Here is a 23,190-nt window from a genome sequence, read left to right on the forward strand (position 1 = left end):
TGGAAAGATAAGGCCATGTAGAAATACATAGATTAGTAGTTATGGGATAATAATTAAGAGTGAGCTAGCCAGTAAGAAGCCCTAGCCATCAGCCAACAGTTTATAAATTAATATAAGTCTTTGTGTGCTTATTTGGGGCTAGTTGGCTGCAGGACCAGGCTGTGAAGAAACTCCAGGTACAGTGGCAGGCAAGTGCCTTCACCTGCTGAGCTATCTTGCTGGTTGAGGTTCCTTTTCCTGCTGTCATTCTATATAGATAGAGCTGGTGAGCATAACACAGAGAGCTGACCTGCCTTTCTGTGACCCCCTGAGCTGCTGAAATCTCGCAGAGTGGGAAGTATCCTGTCAACTTTCATGTCAAATTAACACAAGCTAGAGTCACCTGAAAGGAAGGAACCTCAGTGAGGAAATGCCTCTGTGGTGGCTTGAAAGAAAATGGCTCCCAATGGGAGTGGCGCTAATGGAAGGTATGGCCTAGTTGGAGGAAGTGTGTCATTGTGGGGGCAGGCTCCGAAGTCTCCTATGCTCCAGCCAAACCCAGTAAGAGAGACCACTTCCTGTTGCCTGCAAGCCAAGATGGAGGACACTTGGCGCCTTCTCCAGCACCATGTCTGCCTGCATACCACTATGTACCACCATGATGATAATGAACTGAACCTCTGAAAATGTAAGCCACCACCCCAATTAAATGCTTTCCTTTATAAGAGTTGCTGTGGCCATGGTGTCTCTTCATGGCAATGGAAACCCTGACCAAGCCTCTGGAAGATCCAGCTGAGGGGCATTTTCTTAATTAGTGATTGATGGGAAAGGGCCTACCCCATTGTGGGCAGTGCCATCCCTGGGCCGGTGGTCCTGGCTTTTACAAGCAAGCTGAGAGACCAGGGGAAGCTGCCAGTGAGCAGCACCCCCTCCATGGCCTCTGCATCAGCCCCTGTGTTCAGGTTCAGGTTCCTGCCTTAACTTCGCTTGGTGATGGACTGTCACCTGCAAGTGTGAGCTAAAATAAACCCTTTCCTCCCCAAGTTGCTTTAGTCATGGTGTTTCATCAAAACAACAGTAATTGTAAGCAGGACGGGAAGCAATCCATCATCATGTCTTCGTAGACTTTTCTACACCGTTATGGAATGAATGTGCCTTCCAAGTGAGAAATCACTGCAGCACTTAGATATAAACAAGGACAGATACTTCTGGCTAATGCCCAAAAGGGAGCCAGCCGTCAGCTTAACACAGAGTCATGGCCCCGACTTACACTCCAAACAACTGAACATGTTTCCCAACAACACAAGTTTAAGGTTGGCTGTTGGGACAAATGGAGAGATTTACAGTGTAAAGTGTTGTCACAGTGATCCCTGAACACACCAGGACTGCTGTCCCCAAGCAGCCCTAACCAGGGCTGTCCTACCTGGCTGGCAGAGCTGTGCTCTTCCTAAGAGGAGAACTGGGGAGTGCTCCTTTATCCAAATGCGACTTTCTTTCCTAAGCAAGTCTGGCAGCTCCTTAGTAACATCGATGAATGGCTCCCAGTTTATCACCTTTCTCCTTATTTCTGCAACTCTAGTAACCCTCTAGATCTTTCTGTTACCCCAGAAAATGCTAAGATTTTGTTAGATAGTTTTTTTTGGTAATCTCTGATCCGCTTTTCAAGTGGAATACTTTAATTTCATTCCACTGGGTTGTTTTTTTTTTTTTCTGTGTTGGCTCTTTTCTGTTATATTTCAGATATTGAATTTTCAGGTTATAACATTTCCATTCCTTTTCGTAATTTCCGTTTTCTGTTAAAAGCCCAGAGCTTTCTGTTCATGGGACATCTTTTCCTCATCCTAAGGAGCCACTCTGAGGCCTTTGTCCTGCTCCAGGCAGCTGATATTGGTAGCAGTCCATTTTCCTTTTCCTGGAGAATGGCTCACACTTTCCGGGTTCTTTGTGTGTCAAATAACGTCTGATGCCTCGATGTTGCAGGGCTCTGACTTCTTATAGCTCCTGGCAGTCCGAGCAGATCCAGACAAGACCCATCTTGTTGTCCCTGCCAAGGGTTCTTATGTCACTTAGGCTGTCGCAGTCTCTCCTCTGCTCCTTTGGGTGTAGCCCATGCCTGTGTCGTTCAGAGGTTAGCCCAGGGCCCAGGCAGAAGTTTCTGTTAAAACTTCAGCTCCTTCAGCTTTGATGTGCCACACTGGGTTTGAGCACACTCACATTAGCTGCTCCTCCTACGGCTGTGACAAAGTGCCCGGCCACAGCGACGTCAGACAGAAAAAGGTTAACTTTAGCTGATGGCTCGGTCCATTGTGGAAGAGTCCCGGAGCATGAGGCAGCTGCTCACACTGCAGGCTCAGGAAGCAGAGGGAAGTGAACCATGGTGCTCCACTCACACCTGTCCTTTTATTTGTTTGTGTTACAGCCCAGCTAGGGCCCAGGCAGTGTGGGAGAGAGAGGGCAGTTCATAGCTGTCTGAACTCCTGGTCACAAGCCCCATGAGCATTTTATGTATTCATTCATTCGTTTGTTTGTTTTGGCCTTTTGAGACAGGGTTTCTCTGTGTAGCCCTGGCTGTCCTGGACCTCTCTTTATAGACCAGGCTGGCCTCGAACTCATAGAGATCCTCTGGCTGGGATTAAAGGTGTGCCCCAACACACCTGGCTCCATGAGCATTATAAATGCCACCCTACACTTTAGACTGTGGTGCTGTTACACAGCCTGGGAACTGGACTTTGAGACCAGGGCAGTCCTTCTATCCCCCAAGGCAGCCCAGGGCTCCTTTCTATCTGTTGTCCACGGTGATGCCCCTCCTTCACTTCAGATATTCATTCCATGAAGAACAATAAGCCCCCAGGTGTCTGGTCCAAATTTTCAAGGTCAGCCAGGCAATACAGGGAAATTCTGTCTTGAGATAAACATCAAAGGGTCTGAAGAGATGGCTCAGTGGTTGAGAACATTGACTGCTGTTGCCAAGGACCCGAGTTCAGTTCCCTGCACCACTGGATGGCTCATCCCTTCCTGTAACTCCAGCTCCAGAGGAATCTAATGCCCCCTTCTGGACTCAGTGGGCATGCACACGTATACTTGGCACGATGCCAAAGTTAAGTAAGCAGGATATGGTAGTGGTTAGAAGCTCTGCAGCTCTTACAGAGGACCTGGATTTGGTCCCCAGCACCCACAGGGCAGCTCACAGCCATCTGTAAGCCCAGTTCCAAAGCATCTGATGTCCTCTTCTGCCCTCCATAGGCAGGCATGCACGTGGGGCACAAACATACCTGCAGGCAAACACAAATGTTTAAGTCCATAAAATATAAATGAATAAATTATCCTTAAAGAGTATAACGGGCTGCAGGTGGGTGTCGCCCAGGGACTCACGTCACACTGGTTTGGGAAATAGTTCGAGTGGTTAACCAGGATGGCTTTATACTCTTTCTCCGATTACCAAAAGTCGCACCACGTCCCAGAGTCTCAGCTTGAAAGACTGTTGGCATCCAGGAGAGTGGGAGTTTCTGACACCAGATGGCATCATCTCTCCTGCTCTCTCTCCTCTCACTCTCCCACCTCCCCTTCTGCCAGTCCTCGGTCAGCACACCCTGACATGCCTCAGAAGCTATTATGTTGCTTTGTGTTTTTTTTTTTTCCGGGGGGGGGGGGTAGTCAGAAAGTAATTTTCAAGAGAAGACTCTAGTCTGGTCATCCTTGTGGGGAGCCTGTGCTCCTTCCTGTCTGCACACTGCCCAGTCTCCACCGCCAAGTGGCATGGCATGGAACTCTGTGAGTATGACAGAGACAACATTATAAAAATTGTCAGGTAGTTGCATGCCATTTTCAAGAAGTTCCAAGATGGCGTTAAGTCACTGGAGGGGCCTTTCCCATCTGGGGTGCCTGGAAAGCAGCCTTCCATGCAAGGGGCACCTTACAGTGTGGTATCTGAAGGAACCCTGATGTAATGCGTGGAGCCAGACGGGTACTTAGGACCTGGAGGCTGAGCAGAGCTTGGAGCAGAGGGAGTGGCTATTCTGCTGGATGATGAAGGTAACCACTTGCCAATCTGTAGCAACAAACACTGTAAAAGATGCCCTGGGCTTTGGGTATGGCCTCTGTTGGTAGAGTGCTGGCCTCTCATGCATGAGGTCCTGGGTTCCATTCCCACAACTGCAGAGACCAGGTGTGGTGGTGCGCACACACCTGGAATCCTGGCACTAGGGAGGTGAGAGTAGGAAGGTCAGAAATTAAAGAGCATCTTATCAGTCCCCCCAACCCCCGCCGTGTGTGTGTGTGTGTGTGTGTGTGTGTGTGTGTGTGTGCACAGCTGAAGCTGGGATATATCTCAGTAGTAGAGTATTTGCCTAGCATACATAAGGCCCTGGGTTTCAATTCCATCATGGCTACACACGCACACGCACACGCACACGCACTCACGCAGGCACGCACGCACGCACACTCGCGAACAAACACACACACACACACACACACACCTAGAATTTAAAGCAGATTAAAAGTGAACTTGGGCCCGGCGATCATTATTTAAAAGCACAGCCACTTCAGGGCTGCAGTGTAAATCTGTCAGGGACTTAATTAGCAAAGGGAAACTGAGTTCAATTCCCAGACCCCAAATCAAAGAAAATAAATGCCACTTAGATGGAGGCATTGTAGAGTTGAGCTCCAGGCCAAAGGGAAATGAGATCTCCCTACAGGAGAGCCCAGCCTCTTCCCAAGCCCAGGGTATGTCCGTGGAAGAAATATTTCCCTGGCACTGCCCTAGCTCTTGCCTTACAGCTCTGAGCTCCTCAGGGGTCAGCAGGAAGTGGTGTGGGGGGGGGGTCTCAGGGCTAAGCACTGGCTTCTCATCTGGATGGAGAGCAGAGTGGCCCCCAGTCCAGGCCGGGTCCCTTTACTGTCCAGCTGGGTCACTTGACCTTCAAACCTGACTTTTCCTCCTCTGCTCCCGTCTCCCACCTAAGCTGTTTCCAGCCGCACACGTTATTCATTCAACACCTTTCTCCTCAATGCAGCAGCTACAAGATGGCTCTGCCACCTGTGCCACCTCCCCAGGGCCAACTGTGCTGCACCCAGGTTCGGACTCAGCCTCTGATGTGTCACTGCTGAGTCATAGTTCTTGTTCATTTTGTATCAAGGTTGGCATCCTGGCTTGTACCAGAAGATGCCAGCAGCCTCTCTCCCTTCTTGCTCCATCTGGGCAGAATCCCCATGCCACAATCTTCACCATCTTAAGGAGCCAGCCTGAGGACCCTGTCTCAAACAAACAAATAAATAGATCTCCATATGAGGGTAGATGGTATACTAACTAATCTTAGATAATGACGGGCTGGAGAGATGCCTCAGTGGCTAAGGATGTTTACTGCTCTTGCAGAGGACAAGGGTTCTTTGCCAACACCTACATAGCAGCTTACAGCTCCTCAAGTACAGCTCCATGGGATCCCCTGCCCTCTTCTGGACCCCAAGGCTTTTGCACACATTGTGCACATAACCACACATACATACACACACACACACAATTTTAAAAACCTTAATAATTGCAGGTTCTGATTTGGATTTGATTGTGGCCTGAGAGTTTATATTTCTAACACTCTCAAAGTGAAACCCATTTAAATATTAAATAGGATGTACCTTTTATTAAAAGATTTGTTTTAAATTTATGTGCATGTGTCTATGTCTCTGTGTGTATACCATGTGTGTACAGGTGCCCACAGAGACCAGAAAAGGATGCTGAGTCCCCAGGAGCTGGAATTATAGGAAGTTGTGAACTGTTCTAGGTGGGCTCTCTGCAAGAGCAACAAATGCTCTTAATTTCTGAGCCATCTCTCCACTCCTGCCTCCTGCTTTAAAAAAGAAAAGAAAAAGAGGAGGAGGAGGAAGAGAAAGAGGAGGAAAAGGAAGAAGGAAGGAGAAGACGAGGAGGAGGAGGAAGAAGAGAAGAGGCTTGCTATGTAGCCCAGGTTGGCCCCAGACTCACAGCGTTGTTGACTTAGCCTCCTGAATGCTGGGGTTACAGGTGTGCACCACCATGTTTAGACAGGATGTATGCACCCTTGTAGACCCTGGTCATTCTGTGGGTCATCTATGGGGGAGATCACGTGGGAAAGAAAGAAACAGGGCACACAGAGATCACAGGAAGAATGCTGTGGTCACTGAGAGAGGGGACTAGAGGAAAACGTCCCTGAAGTCTGGAAACAGTTGAAAGTTTTTTACTTAGTTTTTCCACTTTTGCCTCTTTTCCTCTTTTTATATCATGGTGACTAGTTAGACATCTAAGTCATGTTAACATGTAATCTTGTTTTAGGACAAGATTTTATTTTTCAAGACTTGTTCTCTTTGTGTCGGCTGGCGTTCTAAAACTCATTCTGGGGCTGCAGAGATGGCTTAGGGGTTAAGAGCACTGACTGTTCTTCCAGAGGTCCTGAGTTCAATTCCCAGCAACCACATGGTGGCTCAAAACTATCTGTAATGAGAACTGGTGCCCTCTTCTGGCATGCACTGTATACATGATAAATAAATAAATCTTTAAAAAAAAAAAAAAAAAACAACTCATTCTGTATACCAGGCTGGCCTTGAACTCACAGAGATTCACCTGCCTCTGCCTCCCAAGTGCTGGATTAAACACCAACACCCTGCTTAAAATTATATTTCTTGAGCCGGGTGGTGATAGTGCATGCCTTTAATCCCAGCACTGGGGGGGGGGCAGAGGCAGGTGGATCTCTGTGGGTTTGAGACCAGCCTGGTCTACAAGAGCAACTTCCAGGACAGCCTCCAAAACCACAGAGAAACCCTGTCTTGAAAAAAATTGTTTCTTTTATGTGTGTGTGTGTGTGTGTGTGTGTGTGTGTGTGTGTGTGTGCGCGCTCATGTATGTCACACATGCCATGGTACAAATGTGGAGGTCAAAGGACAACTTGCAGGCGTCAGTTCTCTGCTCCTATCATGTAGTTCCTGGGGATCAAATCTGGGTCACCAGTAGCCCAGGCTGGCCTCCCACTCACTTTGTGGCAGAGGCTGATTCTGATTATCTTGACAAGGATTTTTACTTCTGCCTCAGTTTTCCCAACAATAGCTTCATTTATCCATTTCCCGTCTTTTCTTAAGTCTGTTTTAGTCAGTTATGCTTTCTTTAAAACATTGGTCATTTTGTCCTGGCAGGAATCTCTTCCTAGAAATTCTCTCTCTCTCTCTCTCTCTCTTCTCTCTCTCTCTCTCTCTCTCTCTCTCTCTCTCTCTCTCTCTCTCTCTCTCTCTCAGTGTGTGTGTATGTGTTTACACATGTGTGTGCCTTGGGTGTCATACTTCAGGAGCCATCCGTTTTGATTTTTTGAGGCAAGGTCTCTCTGGCCTGGTGCACTCACTGCGTAGCCTGGCTGGCTGGCCAGCAAGCACTGTGGATCCCTTTGTCTCTCTCTCTACCTCTCTGGTGCTGGATTTACACCCAGCAATGCCATGGTCCGAGCACCCCTAATAAGAAGGAACTTCCTGGTTCCAGACGTCTAATTGAGGGCAAGTTAGCCTCTGTGGACAATAGACCCTGGCCAACAATGTGATCTCATTAACTCCCCCAACTGTCATTTCTCCACTTTTTCCCAAGAAGGACAGACTTGAATTAGATGGCCCCAGGGCTCGGGTTCATCCTGAAGTCTCCGGGTTCCCAGGGAGCCGCCTACTCACTGCTGGCGTCTACCGCCCTCTTGTGGTGGAGGGGATTTTTGTTCTTTCCAGTTTCTCATCTGACTTAAAATTCCCAACAGCCAATGTGGCAACGTGTGGGTGTCAAATATTTATATTTAAGCGTCACACTTAGTGACCGCAGTGGAAAAATGGGGGAGGGAGAGAGGGATCCAGAGCCCCCTGGAAACTGAACACATTTAAGCAAGAGTTCGACAAACAACCTGATGCCTGTTTCTGCTTATTGTTGATCCCAGGTTCAGATGTCAGCAAAGAGGATAAAACAAAACGAAACAAATATGGTGCGTGTGACTTAAAACGTTTTGAATCCTAGAATGGACATCTTCTGATACTTATATTGGGATATATTTTTCATCACTTTTGCTACTGTTCAAATTTTATGGCTCTGTTTTTCTTTTAGTATTTTTTTTCTGGCTTTATTTACATAGGAGTGTGTGCAAAATTGAGCCAAGTGCATGCAGGTGCCTGCAGAAGCCAGAGAGAGTGTCAGATGCCCCGGAGCTGACCTGCAGAAGCCAGAGAGAGTGTCAGATGCCCGGAGCTGGCCTGCAGAAGCCAGAGAGAGTGTCAGATGCCCCGGAGCTGGAGTTACAGGCTGAGATAAGCCACCAGACATAGGTGCTGGGAACTGAACCTGGGACCTCTGAAAGAGCAGTATACAGTCTCAACCACAGAGCCAACTCTCCAGCCCCTCAAATTTGGTGGCTCTGTGAAAATACTTTAAATTTTATTACCATTAATAATAATCTGCATGGCGTTTGGACTGTGCCTTCATTTGTGCATTGCCCATGGAGGTCAGGCGATGCCATCAGACCCCCGGAACTGGAATTAAGAGATGGTTGTGAGCCATCATGGAGGTGCCGGGAATTGAAGCCGGGGCCTCTGCAAGAGCAGCCAGGGCTCTTAACTGCTGACCCATCTCTCCAGTCCCTACTGCAATATTGTATAATACTGGGTTTTTTTTTTTTTCTGATCTTTAGGAGAGAGTGTGAATGCAGCTCCCCAGCTACCACAAAGTATGTAGTTAAGTTTCCCACATTTGGGGGAAATCTCAGGGGTCAGCACATCCGAGGGCAGCGTTTGAACTTCACCCTGGGAAACCACCTTGTTCGGGTGATTTGTTTTTAACCTGTTCTCATTTCGGAATAATTCTGATTACTGGTAGTTATTGCTGAGTCTTAAACGTGTATGCCGTGCAGCGTTTGCTACTGAAGTATAGAAAAAGAATTCGGAGAAAAATCTTCTGGGCCGAGAGCCGCTCAACCGCTGAGCACGGTAGCCTGGTGCAGAGCTCAAACTCTACTCTAGATGTCGCTGTGGAGGCGTCTTCCCACGTGTGTCTCGCTTAAACCGGCCCCCTCTTGTCGAATGGGGGAACTCGGCGGGTCCCACTTCTCCCCGAGGTCGTCAGAGGCAGGAGAGACATTTCCCTGGGCGCTGTAGCCCCGGGAAGGCGCGCGTGCTCCTATGCGCATGCCTCACGCAGCCCACGGGAAGTAGAGGGGCTGCTAGGAGGGGACTCGAGGGGGGTGGGGGGCAAGAGAGCAAAGGGCAGTGCGAATGTCACAGAGATGCATAACATACAGGGGAGCCCGTGACTAGGGACAATCAGTATACCCTCATAAAAACACAAATACCACCACAGGGTGAGAAAAGCAGAGAGCAGCGGGCAGGTCTCTCGACAGAGGAGCACAAGGAACACACAGACCGCAGTCCTAGCCCTCGGGAGGCCGGCAGTCATCTTTGAGCTCCGTCCCGTCCCGGGAGTTTCATGATGTGGTGGGCGGTGTCCTCGGCCCGGCAGCTGGGACACAGGGTGGCATCAGTGGCTTCAGATCAGGGGCAGAAATCTTATCAGAACAGCCGGAAGCTCTGCCCATTCGACTTCCGGCTGAGTAGTGATAAGGTATTTAGCCAGGGGGAGCCTCCCCAGCTCCTGTGGAATTCAGAGAAGCCTATCTGGTACTTGGGTCATCCCTCTGTGGGGAGGGGCACTTCCTGTCTCCTAAAGTTTCGAGGAAACCTATCACCGTCGGTTGATTTAGTGACACTCAGAATAGGAGGAGGCCGCACCAGCCTTCTCAAGAGTGCCTAGTGTCCCGGGCCTGAAGCTGGTACCTGCCCCTTTCCTCGCTCTCAGGCTCGGTGTCAATTGCCTTTACCTGTTGACATTTCACCAGCCCTGGAATTTCCTCCTTGACTTTCTAACTACCCCCACGAAGGAGGCAAGCCAACGTAGAGACTCGGCACATTTCCCCACCTTAAGCACAGCTTGGACAAAAATAGTAAAGCAATGTCAACACCAGGAACCAAACACAACACCAGTATCGACCCAGCACCAAAACCCTGAGTCCAATGCTGATGCCAATCCACACCAACACCGTAGACCCAATGCCAGTCAATTCCAGCTCAGTGACCCCAGATCAATATCAATGCCAGTTCCAGAAAGGGCATCGCTCAGTCGGCTAATTGTCTAACATGCACCTCAGCACTACAGGGTAGCACACACCCAGAATCCCAGCACTTTGCAGGTACAGGGAGAAGGATCAGTAGTTCAAGGTCACCCTCAGGTACAATGAGAGTTCAAGCCCAGCCTGGGCCATGGGCGACCCTGTTTGGAACAGAAGGGGGAGGGAAGCTGGAGGGATGGCTCAGTGGGTAAGGGCACTGGCTGCCCTTCAGAGGACCTGAGTTTTGGTTCCCAGCACCCACATGGCAGCTCACAGCCACCTGGAACTCCAGCTTCAGGGATGTGACACCCTCTTCTGGCCTCCTCAGACCCTGCATACACACACACACACACACACACACACACACACACACACACACAGTTAAAAAAAAAAAAAAAAGACCTTATTTTAAGAAAAAAGACCTGGTGGTTTGGGGTGGCAGCACCCTCAGCAGAATTGAGCTGGCTCAGCTGGGTCCAAGTGACCATCAGCCTGTCCATCCTCAAGAGAGAGTTACTTTCAGACCTCTTAACTGTCTCCCAACTACAAATGGTCTGTGTTGATCTTGTGGGGCAGCTCACATCTCAGGCTAGCTTGGTCTTTTTCTTTATCCATAGCTTTGTCAGAGGATTACCCAGAATGCTCCAGGAGGAGAAAAGCACATCCATCTAAGCCTCAATCAACTGCCTCACTGGCTCAATAGAATTCAAACCAAACCCCCTGAGCCTCACAGCCGTGTGCCTTTCTTTGTTCAGACATTCTAGAATATCCTATAAGAGATGGCTGCTGGCAATCTTCCAGAATAACTCAAAACTTAATTCAGGAGCCGAACATCCTTTCCCCTGTAGTGTATCTTATAGTGGCATTGAGGCTGACTGGTGACACACACGATTAATCCCTTCAGCAAAGTGGCAGGATACAAGATTAACCCCCCCAAAATCAGTAGACCTACTATATATGGACGATAAATGAGCTGAGAAAAAAATCAGAGAAACATCACCCTTTACAATAGCCACAAATAACATAAAATATCTTGGGTAACTCTAACCAAATAGGTGAAAGACCTGTATGACAAGAACTTTGCGTCCTTAAAGAAAGAAATTAAAGAAGATACCAGAAAACGGGAACATCTCCCATGCTCTTAGATAGGTAGGATCAACATAGTAAAAATGGTAATCTTACCTAAAGCAATCTACAGATTCAATGCAATCCCCAGCAAAATCCCAGCACAATTCTTCACAGACCTTGAAATAACAATACTAAACTTTATGTGGAAAAACAAAAAACCCTACAATAGCTGAAACAACCCTGTACAATAAAGGAACTTCTGGAGGCATCACCATCCCTGACTTCAAGCTCTACTATAGAGAGAGCTATAGCAATGAAAACAGCTTGGTATTGGCACAAAAACAGACGGGTTAACCAATGGAATCTAATTGAAAACCCTGATATTAATTCATACACCTACGAACACCTGATTTTTGACAAAGAAGCTAAAATTATACAATGGAAAAAAGAAAGCATCTTCAACAAATGGTGCTGGCATAACTGGATGCTGAGATGTAGAAGATGGCAGATAGATCCATATCTATCGACATGCATAAAACTTAACTCCAAATGGATTAAAGACTTCAACATAAATCCAGACACACTACCTCTTAGAGAAGAAAGTGAGAGGTACCCTTGAACGAATTGGTACAGGAGACCGCTTCCGGAACATAACACCAGTAGCACAGACACTGAGATCGACAATTAATAAATGGGACCTCCTAAAACTGAGAAGCTTCTGTAAGGCAAAGGACACAGTCAGCAAGACAAAACGGCAGCCCACAGAATGGGAAAAAAATCTTCACCAACCCCACATCTGACAGAGGGCTGATTTCCAAAATATACAAAGAACTCAAGAAGCTAATCACCAAAACACCAAATAATCCAATTAAAAAGTGGGGTACAGAATTAAACAGAGAATTCTCAATAGAGGAATCTAAAATGGCTGAAAGACACTTAAGAAATTGCTCAACATCCTTAGCCACCAGGGAAATGCAAATAAACAACTCTGAGATACCATCTTACACCCCTCAGAATGGCTAAAATCAAAAACACCAACGACAGTTTATGCTAGAGAGGATTTGGAGAAAGGGGAACACTCCTCTGTTGCTTGTGGGAGTGCAAACTTGTACAACCACTTTGGAAATCAGTATGGTGGTTTCTTAGGAAAATGGGAATCAGTCTACCTCAAAATCCAGCAATTCCACTCTTAGGCATATACCCAAAGGATGCACATTCATACAACAAGGACATCTGTTCAGTTATGTTCATAGCAGCATTATTTGTAATAGTCAGAACCTGGAAGCAACCTAGATGCCCCTCAACCAAAGAATGGAGAAGGAAAATGTGGTACATTTATACAATGGAGTACTACTCAGTGGGAAAAAAAAAATGAAATTCACAGGCAAATGGACGGAACTAGAAGAAACCATGCTGAGTGAGGTAATCCAGACACAGAAAGACAAACATGGTATGTACTCATTCATATATGTATTTTAGATACAGAGCAAAGGATTACCAGCCTACAATCCACACCGCCAGAGAAGCTAGGAAACAAGGAGGACCCTAAGAGAGACATACATGGTCCCCCAGAGAAGGGGAAAGGGTCAAGATCTCCTGAGCTAATTGGGAGCATGGGGGGGGAGGGAGGAGAAAGAGAAGGGAGAAGAGGTAGTGAGGAGAACATGAGGGAGCAGGAGGGTTGAGTCAGGGGAAGAATAGAGGAGAGCAAGAGAAGAGACACCATAGTAGAGGGGGCCACTATAGGTTTAAAGAAATCTGGCACTAGGGAAATGTCCAGAGATCTACAAGGATGTCCCCAACTAACAATCTAAGCAATAGTGGAGAGGCTACCTTAAATGTCCTTCTCCGATAATGAGACTGATGATACCTTATCTGCCATCCTAGAGCCTTCATCCTGTAGCTGAAGGAAGCAGAAGCAGACACCCACAGCTAAACACTGAGCTGAACTCTTGGAATCCAGTTGCAGAGAACGAGGAGTGATGAGCAAAGGGGTCAAGACCAGGCTGGAGAAACCCACAGTAACAGGTGACCTGAGCAAGTGGGAGCTCATGGATCCCAGACTGACAGCTGGGGAACCAGCATAAGACTGAACCAGGACCTCTGAATGTGGGTGTCAATTAGGAGGCCTGGGCAATCTATGGAGCCTCTGGTAGTGGAACCAGTACTTATCCCTAGTGCACGAACGGACTTTGGGAGCCCATTCCCCATGGAGGGATGCTCTCTCAGCCTAGACACATGGAGGAGGGTCTAGGCCCTCCCCCAAATGATATGACAGACTTTGAAGATCCCCCACCGAAGGCCTCACCCTCCCTGGGGAATAGATGGGGGGGTGTGGGTGAGGGGGATGAGAGGATGGAAAGGAGAGGGAACTGGGATTGATATGTAAAATAAAATCATCTCTAAATTAAATAAATAAATAAATAGTGAAATTGTTTAAAAAAAAAATACTGTGGTGCCAGTTAGGGTTTTGGACTTGTCATAGACTATGGTTATCTGGGACCCTCGACTGAGACAGTTCTGCATCAGATTAGTCTGTGGGTAGGTCTATGGGGCTTTTTATTGACCGATGATGGGGGAGGGTCCAGCAGCCTGAAGGCGGTACCACTCTGGGCAGGTGGTCCTGGGTTGTGTAAGAAAGCAGACTGAGTGAGCCGTGGGGAGCAAGCCGGTGAGCAGCACCACTGCACGGCTCCTGCCTCGGCTTCCTTGATGGCGGACTAGACTCCGTAAGTCAAACCTTTCTTCCCCCAAGTTGTTTTTGGTCAGTGTGTTATCACAGCAACAGGAACCAAACTAAGACAGAAATTGATACTGGGTCACAAGGTATCGTGGTGACAGACCTGGCCATATTGTTTTGGGGAGGACGTTGGAAGTGTGGAGGACTTTGGGTCATTGAGTGTTCCACGCTGCTCTGCGGGATCTTGGAAGATAAGAGTGTTAAGAGAAACATGCCTGGCTTGTGAAGTTTCAGACAGAAGCAAAGCCCCTACAGGGCCACTTGTGTGCTCAGCTTGAATAGGAATCTGTGGTTTCTGGTCAGCTGGAGCTGAGGGGTCAGCTGGAACTAATAAGAGACCAGCATCACTGAGGTGAACTCGTCTGGGAAGTGTTTCCTCAGGGTCAGCACACACAGCTGGGGTTCAGAGAGGGCCAAGGCTGCATCTCGAGCCGGAAGTGAACTTGGGTACTGTGTAAGAGTCTCCTGTGTGGTCGGAGACTTGGTGGCATGAAGGGTCGTGAAATGGTCAAGGAGAGAAGCTGCTGAGGCACTAGGTGGTAGGGTCACTCCCTGAAGGTGTCAGGAGAGGCCCCTGATGAAGTGAAAACTCAGCAGTAGTGGACATTCCAGCCTATTGGGCATTCCAGGACTGTGGGACAAACACCAGACACAGGGTGGCATGAGCCAGCCTATAAGACCAGCTATTTATGTTGTGGATGGCAGAGCTGGCAGAGCTGGGCCATGGTAGGAGCTCATTTCCGGTTCATCGATGGACGCTGGTAGCCATGTCTAAACGAGGTGTTCCTTTCAGCCCTTTGCAATGGTGCTGACAGCACGAGTGAAGGCTTCACCCTCAAGGCCTACTGGCCTTCTTGTGCTGCCATCTCGGGATTAGATTGCAGCCTATGACCTGGGATGGCACGTAGGAAACCGCCCACAGCTGTTTTCAATGGAGGCTCGGCCAGTGGAGACTCTCGCGTTGCTGGATGTTGGTGTTTTGCTTTGGTCTGATCTAGCTGTGCTCTGCCTCCTCCTCCTTTGGAAATAATGAAGCACATAACTTTCGTTTTACAGGAGTCCACAGTTAGGAGACTTTGGACTTTTAAAGAAATGTTGGGCATTTGAAAGAGACTCAACTTTTAAACCAAATTTGCTAAAGACTTGTGGGATTTTTAAAAGTTATGCCGTGTCTTATATTGTGTTAGTAATAAGATATTAGGGATAAAACAGAGCAGGCTGGCCTCAAACTTAAAGAGATCCACCTGCCTCTGTCTCCTGAGTGCTGGTATTAAAGGCGTGCATCACCACTTCTGGCCAGGTTATAGTTTGATAGCAGTGCTAGTGTGTCACATCAAGGGGTCAATTGTACTGGTTAGTTTTTGATACAAGTTAGGGTCACCTGGGAAGAGGGAACTTCAGCTGAGAAAACGCCTCCCTCAGACTGGCCCATAAGCAAGTCTGTGGGGCGATCTCTTGATAAATGATTGCTGTGGGAGGGCCCAGCCCACTGTGGGTGGTGCCATCCCTAGGCAGGTGGGCCTCGGCTGCCTAAGAAAGTAGACTGAGCAAGCCATGGGGAGAAGCTGGTAAGCTGATGGCCAGTTTGATTCTTACACCAGAGGGCCCTCCCCTCTCCCCGGCACTTCTGGAGGTTTTCAACCGAATGAAAAACAATCCGGTGCCATCATTGAATCACTTGTTCCCTTGGCTGGCCTTCTTGCGCTCAACCCTAACCACTCTCAGGGTGTCAGTGATCTCTGGGGCTTCCAATGACTGTCCTCCTAGCTGCCCCAGCTGAGGCTACTTTCTGATCTCCAGACAAAGCCTTGCCCAGCTCCCTCATCCATCTTCACACTGGGCTCTCACACTGTCCCCCCACGCAACGGCGTCTGGTGATGACTCCCTTGAATCCATTTTCCTTATAATCTAGGAGGTTGTTCTAAACTGTAAATCCCCTCAGATCCCTTCTGGGGCTTCCCAGAGCCCACAGGTAAAGATCCCAGCTGCTTCCTTCAGTGTAGACAATGTAGACACCTGGTTCCCGCTCACAAGCTCTCTCCCCAGTTTCACCCTCCTTGCCTGGCCCTAGGGTGCTCTGTGACCTCTGACCCCAGCACACCTCCTGACTTGTGCAGCCCCAGAAGCCCCTCTCAGCTTGCTAGCATGAGCTCCCTGTACCCTCAAGATGCAGGCACCAGGCAGAAAACCTCCCACCAGCCTCAGGCTGCCCCAGGCTGCCTCACTGTCTAGTCCCAGCACCCAGTAGGGCCTCAGGAATACTGTGTGCTATGAAGGGTCCTCCCACAGAACTTATGCCCTGGTGTGGCTCTGGTTCCCCTGACTCAGAGTTCCCAGTTTGGAAAGAATGTGTCTTGGCTCTGAATCTTACTGGCGTAGCCCTTACCCTGGTTCATGTCAGCTCTTTCTGTGAACTTGGCAGAATCAGCGTTCTTTTATGTAGCTAATACGTAAGTTATCGGTGGAAAAGAGTCTAAAACATGAAGTCATTTCTTTTTTTCTTTTCTCTTTTTTTTTTTTTTTTTGGTTTTTTTTCGAGACAGGGTTTCTCTGTGTAGCTTTGGAGCCTATCCTGGCACTCGCTCTGGCGACCAGGCTGGCTTGGAACTCACAGAGATCTGCCTGCCTCTGCCTCTGGAGTGCTAGGATTAAAGGCGTGCACCACCAACGGCCGGCCACAGGAAGTCATTTCTTGAGCAGGAAGAGCCGAGAACAGGGTCTTGTTTTGTGGTCCAGGCTGGCCTCAAACTCATGGGTCTCCTGCCTTAGCCCCTGCCTCAAATTCTGGGACCGTAGGTATGCACGGTGCTCAGCTTCACACTCAAAATCTGTAACATACTCGGTACCAGTCAGTTCCCGTTATTTAGAAAGAATTTGTCTTAATGGGCTGATGTTGTGAGTGGCGGGGCATAGACCCGTGTGTTCCCGAGTCTCACTCTGCTTATATTGAAACAATGGGCCCCAGTAAACTGGAATTCCCTCTAGGAATCTCATCCGGGATGAGGTAAAGGCTGAAACCCGGTGCCAGAGGGGCAGCTTGCCTCCCAGAAAGAGATTTCAGAATGCTGACGACATCTACCACCTTGCTGGAGAGACTGGAGCCCAGACAACAGAGTGCCAGCAGTGGGCAGGCCCACACCTTACCAACAGATTGCTGAGCTGTGCATATCTCTAGCTCCTGTGTGTATTTTAACCTCACTATAGGACTCCTGACAAGGGAAGCTTTCCATGTCCCTCTCCCCACTGTGGCTGCATTGGATCAACTTTTTCTGCCTTTTGTTTTTGTTTTTGTTTTTGTTTTTAAGACAGTCTCTCTGTGTAGCACAGGCTGGCCTTGAACTCACAGAGATGGCCTGCTTCTGCCTTCGAGTGCTGGGATTAGGTGTGTGCCTTAAAAAAAAAAAAAAAAAAAAAAAAAGTCCTGGTGTGACTTAAAAAACAAACAAAACAAAACAAAGAAAAAAAAAAGAATTTGGCTGCTTTAATTGGCTTTTCAAGGACAGATGGCCACTTGGCTTCTCAGGGTACAGAGTGTGACCTCAAGTTTGGGAATGCTGTTGCAATGATAATGCAAAGTTCTTAAACATATGTTGTCTAACTAAGCTCGAGATAGCTTAGTTAGCTAAAATTCATGTGGTACAAGCATGAGGATCTGAGTTTGATTCCCCTGCCCCACAGAACAATCTGGGTACAGGTGCACACCTGAAATCCCAGTACTAGGAAGGTAGAGACCGGTGGGGAGGTCCCTAAGGCTTGCTGGCCAGTCAGACTAGCGAGTTAGTGAGCTCCTGGTTCAGGGAGAGACCCTGTCTCAGAAACAAGGTGGAGAGCCATCAGGGAATACACCTGGCACTGACTGCCCTCCACATGTACATATACGCACAGGTACACCCCCCAAACACAAAGTTAGCCTTTTTAGCCTCTTGTTTTTCTTTAAAGACAATCTTGGCTTTTATACAGTCTTTTTTTTTTTTTAAGCACTGATAATGATCAGGGTTCTAACCCCAGCACATGCAGAACACACGGGGCCTCGCTGGCCGTGGTCTGTGGTACATCCTACCCACAATGGAAACATCTGCTTGGCACAAGCGAAGGCGCCCACTTGAGTGGCCAGGCATCCCTGAGACCTAAAGTTTCCATCAGAGTGACGTCTTCCACGAAGAACAAAATCAAAACCTGTTTCAGAAATAATGTGGGCTTGTTTCTGAAGAATCTGAAAGCTTAAATAATTTCATTTATTTGGGTCATTGAAATGTATGTTTTTTTTTCTATTAAAAAAATGATTGGATTTCCTAAATAAACTGCCTTCTATAGGGAACCATTTTCTCCCTTCTCCGTATTCTTTCTTTTCTTTTCTTTTTCTTTTTTCTTTTTGTTATCTACTGAGGAGACAGTGACTCATATCCCAGGTTCCTATGTTTTCCATTTACTTACACACAATGCCAAAATATACTGCTGTGGTTTGAATCTGGAATGTTCCATACAGGTACATGTCCTGAGCACTTGGTCCACAGTAGTACTGTTCCCATAGATTAGAGAACTTGGGGAGCTGGGACATAGCTAGGGGACGTAGGCCATTCAGGAAGGGCCTTTGAAGATTGTACCAGCCTCTGCTGACGGTCTAGCCTCCTGTTCACCAGTGCCTGAGAAACACTGTAACATACTCCCACCGTTGCCAAGGACGGGTCACTCACGCTGCTGTGTCTTCCCTACCACGATAGCCTGGATTCCTCTGAGACACAGAAGCAAAGCAAACCTTCCCTCCACTCAGCTCCTCTGAGGTGCTTGTCACAGGGATGAGAGCGGCAGCCAACACAGCCTCCATCCCGAAAGCATATGTTCCCTGTGTTCCTAGTTAGAAACAAATGAGTCTAACTCGGTTACCCAGATGCACCACACTGATCAAGTCAGAGGCCCCATTGAATGTGATGAGTGGCACACACAGACCAGGACACAAGTGCCCAAAGGCAAGAGATGCAGGGTTTCCAAGTAGGTGATTTATCTGTTGTCTCAGCCACTCAGAAAGCTAAGGCAAGAAGATCCTTGATCCTGGAAGTCCCAGCCCGGTAACAAACTTGACACAAAACAAACATTCGTTAGGAAAAATAAGAACTTCCCGGCGTTAGTGGCGCACACCTTTGATCCCAGCACTCTGGAGGCAGAGGCAGGCGGATCTCTGTGAGTTTGGGGCCAGCCTGGTCTACAGAGCGAGTGCCAGGAAGCCACGGGTACATGGATATGTAGCCTTTCTCAAAAACTGAATAAGATCCAGCAATGGTGGCGCACACAGGTAATTCCAGCACTTGAGAAGCTGAGGCAGGAGGATCAGGAATTCATCACACTTCCTACCAAGTTTAAGGCTAGCCTGGGCCATGTGACCTCCTATTTCCTAAATGCCCTCCGGCCCCCCCCCAAAAAAAAAGAGGACAAAGATGAAGAAAAAATTTTCTGCACAAACTAGGAACGGGAGGGAACTTTGTTAGCCTGATCAAGGAATCTTACATTTGCTCTGTAAGAGAAGAAAAGGCTATCATATTGAATTAAGTCCTAGCACTTCTGTCAAAGGTGAGAAACAAGGAACTAGAAAAGGAAGAGACCACTGTCATCATAAACAAACTGACCGCCAATGGGGGAAAGAATGTATCTACTTATCAGACATGACTAACACTAAAAAGACTGTCCAAGAGGCAGCTGAATACACCAACCACAGCTCAACTTCCAGCAACAAAGCAAACCATTCAAAGGCGACAACAAAGCAAAAGTCTTAGAAATTTTTCTAAATTTCCAAAATGCTAAAGGGGGCTGGGGAAGTCTCAGTGGCTAAGAGTTCATGCTGGTCCTGCAGCTGTTCTGGGTTTGAGTGGTCACAGCCACCTGTAACCCCACCCCAGGGGATCTGGTGCCGCCCCCGGGCCTCCGAGAGCACCTGTACACACATGCACATCTTACATAGTAGATACTACAATAAATCTTAATTCTAACAAAACTGTAAGACCAGTAAGTAAAGGACCCTGCTCACCCTGAGGACATTTGACAGCGCAGTAGACACATTCAAGAGTGCTGATCTTGCTGGGCGTTGGTGGCGCACTCCTTTAATCCCAGCACTTGGGAGGCAGAGGCAGGCGGATCTCTGTGAGTTTGAGACCAGCCTGAACTATAGAGCGAGTTCCAGGACAGCCTCCAAAGCTACACAGGGAAACCCTGTCCTGAAAAACAAAAACAAAACAGAGTGCTTGTCTTACGTATAAAGTGCTTTTCTCTCTTGAAATAACCACCAGCTTTTCGAGAAAACATTTGGCAGACAACCACACTGCCTCTAAGACAGCCCAGGTATGTTCAGATCGCCCCTCACACTCTGAGGAACCCTTTGCCCCAGCTGTAAGGGCCCCTGCAGCTGAGCTTGGATCCCTGCTCCAGGCATGGCTGCCCCTCAGGCCGTGTGTTGGGCTGGGAAGACACACTCCAAGATTAGCATCTATAAACAGGTGACCCAGCTCTCCCATCAGCCATTTTCACTCACAGGGACCTGAGGGAGCACTGTCAGTCAACGCTGGAGGCTCTGCAGAGAGTTAGTGACTGGTGCAACAAGAGCCCTGTGATTGGTGTTTCTGCAAGACCTCTGCTGGAACTGAAAGCTGTGTAGTGATTGGTGCAAATTACAATGCTTTATTTACACGCCACACCTATGGCAAGTCTTTCTTCCAGCTTTTATAGCCAGGCTGTTGGGCTCATCTTTTATTTACTTCTTACCTTTATTATACTTGTTTGTTTATTTCTGTGTGCATGCACATTCAGGCATATGTTTGAACTTAGGGCATATATGGGTGTCAGTTTTCCCCTTTCATGTTGTTGGGATTGGTGACAAGTACCTTTACCTGCTGAGACATCTCACCAGCACTGTCAGAGGACTTTATTGCAGCAACAGGAAAAGAAACTAAGATAACGGACAATGATTTTGAATTTTTTTTCTCAAGACTGAGTTTCTCAAGGTGGCTTTCCTGGAATTCACTATGTAGACCAGGGTAGCCTTGAACTCACAGAGATCTGCCTGCTTCTACATCCTGAGTGCTGGAATTAAAGGTGTGTGCTGCACCATCCAGCTTTGCCTTGGCCAGGGTTTATTGTCTAAAATTTATAAAGATTCTTTTTACAAATTTATAAGAAAAGGGCAAGTTATTTTTAATGGGGGAAATGAGCGAATATTTTATTTATTTGAGAAGAAACACAAGGACAGAGTGATGGCTCTGTGTTAAGAACACTGGCTGCTCTTACAGAGGACAGAGGTGGGTTCTGTTCCCAGCATCCTTGTGGGGCAACTCACAACCTCCTGTAACCCTAGGGGGATCAGTGCCCTCTTGTAGCCTTTGTGGACATGACATGCATGTGATGTACATAAACATAGGCACATCAGAAATAAAAATAAGTAGATCTTTTTATTTCATTTATTTTCAATTTTATTTATTTCATTTTTTTGAGACAGGGTCTCTCTGTGTAGCCCCAGCTGTCCTGGAACGCTCTATGTAGACCAGGCTGGCCTCGAACTTACAGAGATCCACCTGCCTCTACCTTTGCCTCTGCCTCACAAGTGCCGGGATTAAAGGCGTGCATTAGCGTGCCCAGCTAAATCTTTCTTTTGAAAGGATCAAACAGTGTATGACTATATGACAGGACGCTTATCAGTCAAGAAAGAAAGGCAAAGCAGGACCACAGGAAATGCCATCACACCACCAAACTGACAAGAGAAGGGAATCGGCTAACAGCCGAGGGCAGGGAGGGTGTCAGCCACCAAAGCAGCTGGAGGGTAGCAAGATGTCAGCAGCAGCGTGCAGGAGACCAACCCTCGGGAGAGCATGTGCCACCATGCCCACCTAATTATTTATTGTATGGCTTAGCTACCAGCCTGGCTGCAAAGGTTAGCGCCTAACTAACCAGTCACACACAGTCTGAAGTGACAAGTCCCCCTTTGCCAGAGATATACAACACTCCTGGCAGAAGCCACTCCCTCCACCCAGGTCCCAGAGAGACAGCTCCCAGAGGACACACACATTGTTCACAGTGTTGCTGAGACAGAACACCCAAGAGAACAGTCTGAGAGAGGAAGGGTTTGTTTAGGCTCATGGCTTCAGGGGGATCTTGGTCCGTCATGGTGGAAAGGCAGGGTCCCAGGAGCACACAGTGGCATTCACGGTAGCAGGAGCAGATGCGGAAGACTCCTTCATGCTGAGTGGATCAGGAAGCAGAGAAAGCAGGCAGAGCCCAGGGATATGTAGAACCATCAAGGGACTGCCAGAAGTCTCCTGTCAGCCATGCTCCCCTCCTAAAGGCTCTACAGCCACCAGGCGGGAGTCAAGCATTCAGAGCAAGGGCTTGTAGTGGACACAGCCACAGCTAGAATGGGCCTGAAATCACCCAGGAGGTAGAAATCACAGTTACAGGGCACCTAACTCCACGGTAAGGATTCTAGGAATCAGAGAAAAATAGAGGGGGGGGGGTCAAATTTTGCAAGAGCCCATTTTTTTATATTTTTGGGGTGGTTTTTAAAAATTGAAAGGATAGCTGGGCATAGCAGTGCACAGTTTGAATTCCAGCACACTGGAGGCAGAGGCAGGTGGATTTCTATGAGCTCAAGGCCAGCCTGGTCTACAGAGTGAGTTCCAGGACAAACCAGGGCTACACAGTGAGATCTTGTGTCATAAAAATAAATGAATAAAATTTAAAACCATTTTTAGCTCTTGAGCTGTACAGGAGCCATACAAAGGCAAGCAGCCATGACTGACCATGGGGGTGGGGAGAGGTGGGGAGAGGGGTGAGAATGGGAGTGGGGTGGGGGTGGAAGCCTCGTTTGAGTGAAGTCACAGGCAAGCAGCAGCGTGTCTGACCGTGGAGGAGGTGGGGTGGGGGTGGAGGCCTGGATCCAGTGAGTTCACAGGTGTTCCCCTCCTCCTCACATGCTTTGTGCCTACCTGGCCTGTTAATTGACGCGCCTGACACAGAGACACAGGCACAAGTGTGGGGAGGGAGAAGACACAGGCAGATGTTTGAACTCCTCTGAAGCTCCCCCTCAAACTCTGACAGGCCTTTTCCAGCCCGGGACACAGTGGAGGGAGGTGTTGTAGTAAGTGAGAAACCAGGGGGAATCCGGGTGGGGAAACAGACTGCGTCTTATGGCTTATTGTCATGCATCCTATTTACATATACTACACACACACACACACACACACACACACACACACACATAATACATGCATGCAGAAAAAACAC

The 23,190-nt window shown here is 48.1% G+C and overlaps 1 pseudogene; it reads right to left on the reverse strand.

Annotated features, from left to right (window-relative positions):
- Positions 1-8,648: 8,648 nt before the first annotated feature.
- LOC113831721 lies at positions 8,649-8,786 on the reverse strand (annotated as a pseudogene).
- Positions 8,787-23,190: the final 14,404 nt, after the last annotated feature.

Source organism: Cricetulus griseus, chromosome 2 (genome assembly GCF_003668045.3).
Source record: "Cricetulus griseus strain 17A/GY chromosome 2, alternate assembly CriGri-PICRH-1.0, whole genome shotgun sequence".
NCBI lineage: Eukaryota > Metazoa > Chordata > Mammalia > Rodentia > Cricetidae > Cricetulus > Cricetulus griseus.